The following is a 2,339-nucleotide window of genomic DNA, read 5'->3' on the forward strand; positions in this document are numbered from 1 at the left end:
GAAATTAGAACATTTCCTAACTCCATACACAAAGATAAACTCAAAATGGATTAAAGACCTAAATGTAAGACCAGAAACTATAAAACTCTTAGAGGAAAACATAGGCAGTACACTTGATGACATAAATCAAAGCAAGATCCTCTATGACCCACCTCCTAGAGTAATAGAAATAAAAACAAAAATAAACAAGTGGGACCTGGTTAAACTTTAAAGCTTTTGCTTTGAAAAGGAAGTGATAAGCCAGGTGAAAAGACAACCTTCAGAATTGGAGAAAATAATAGCAAATGAAACAAGTGACAAAGGATTAATTTCCAAAATATATAAGCAGCTCATACAATCAATGCCAGAAAAACAAACAACCCAATAAAAAAAGTGGGAAAAAGACCTAAACAGACATTTCTCCAAAGAAGACATACACATGGCTAACAAACACAAGAAAAGATGCTCAACATTGCTCATTATTAGAGAAATGCAAATCAAAGCTACAATGAGTTATCACCTCACACCTGTCAGAATGGCCATCATCAAAAAGTCTACAAACAATAAATGCTGGAAAGGATGTGGAGAAAAGGGAATGCTCTTGCACTGTTGGGAATATAAATTGATACAGCCACAATGGAAGACAGTATGGAGATTCCTTAAAAAACTAGGAATAAAAGCACCATATGACCCAGCAATCCCACTCGCAGGCATATACCCTGAGGAAACCAAAATTGAAAAAGACTCATGTATCCCATTGTTCACTGGAGCACTGTTTACAAGAGCTAGACCATGGAAGCAACCTAGATGTCCATCGACAGATGAATGGATAAAGAAGTTGATGTACGTATACACGATGGAATATTACTCAGCCATAAAGAGGAATGTATTTGAGTCAGTTCTAATGAGGTGGATGAACCTAGAACCTATTATACAGACTGAAGTAAGTCAGAAAGAGATAGATAAATATCTAACATATATATATGGAATCTAAAAAAATGGTACTGAAGAATTTATTTACAGAGCAGCAGTGGAGAAACAGACGTAGAAAATAGACTTATAGACATGGGGAGAGGGGAGAATAGGGTGAGATGTATGGAAAGAGTAACACGGAAACTTACATTACCATATGTAAAATAGATGGCCAACGGGAATTTGCTGTGTGGCTCAGGAAACTCAAACAGGGGCTCTGTATCAACCTAAAGGTGTGGGATGGGGAGAGAGATTGGAAGGAGGTTCAAAAGCAGGGGGATATATCTGTACCTATGGCTGATTCATGTTGAGGTTTGACAGAAAACAACAAAATTCTGTAAAGCAATTATCCTTCAATAAAAAATAAATTAACTAAATTACTTTGTCCAAGAGATAATAAGCTAACTGATAAGTTGAATAATCACCTAGTAAACTAATTGTGGGAAAGGCTACCCACTCTAGTATCCTGGCCTGGAGAATTCCATGGACTGTATAGTCCATGGTGTCAGAAAGAGTCAGACACGACTGAGCAACTTTCACTTTCACTTTTCACTTTTCATGCTAATTGTCCATATGTTTATATTTTACATTAGTTGTAAATACAATACTCTCACATATTATGAGAGGAAGAATTTGGGAAGAGAGAGAAAAACTCTCCTTTGCCTGGATTCCTCCATGGACTGGGCGATAAACTCCAAAGCTCTGGCTTTATAGAGCAGAATTTAGTAGGCGCATCCCATCCATGTGTACTCATCTGTATATCCTATGACCTACATCCAGTCAGAGATTAAAGGAAGGCACATGCTCCCAGGTGTAATGATGAGACAACCACATACATCTCTGCATTAGTTCCACAAACACATCCACATACCATGAAACAGACGGGTGGCTGCATAAATCTGCCATCTCTCCACTCAACATAAAAAGCACAATAATTGCCTCCAGCAATAAAGACTCACACCCACAACCAAGAACACGATGGTAATATTATGTTACTCCTGCTCACCCCAGAGAAATAATTACCTACCACTCCCTCTCTTCACCACCCACACCTAGCCAAACAGAGCTGCTAATCAAGAACCAGAGATACTCAAGTGCCTGTGCTCCAAGGACCGGGTCGTGTGATGGAGAAGGGGAACACTGCAAGAAGAACACCCTGTGTTCTGGGAATTCCAAGTGGCAGCCTGGCCAGAGAAGGATGGGCCAAACTGGAGCAAATGTAATGCTATCTCCTTCTGCAGGAGAATCTCAGGTGTGGAAGGTCACTGAGAAATGGGAAGGTCCCCACAACTCAGCCCCCTCTGTCTTGAAGGCTCTGAAAATAAAAGCTCCTCTGTGGTCTCAAATTGAATGAATATTTAGAGCTCCCCATTCAACAGGAATTTACT

Source organism: Bison bison, unplaced genomic scaffold, assembly GCF_000754665.1.
Source record: "Bison bison bison isolate TAMUID 2011002044 unplaced genomic scaffold, Bison_UMD1.0 scf7180017862139, whole genome shotgun sequence".
Taxonomy (NCBI): domain Eukaryota; kingdom Metazoa; phylum Chordata; class Mammalia; order Artiodactyla; family Bovidae; genus Bison; species Bison bison.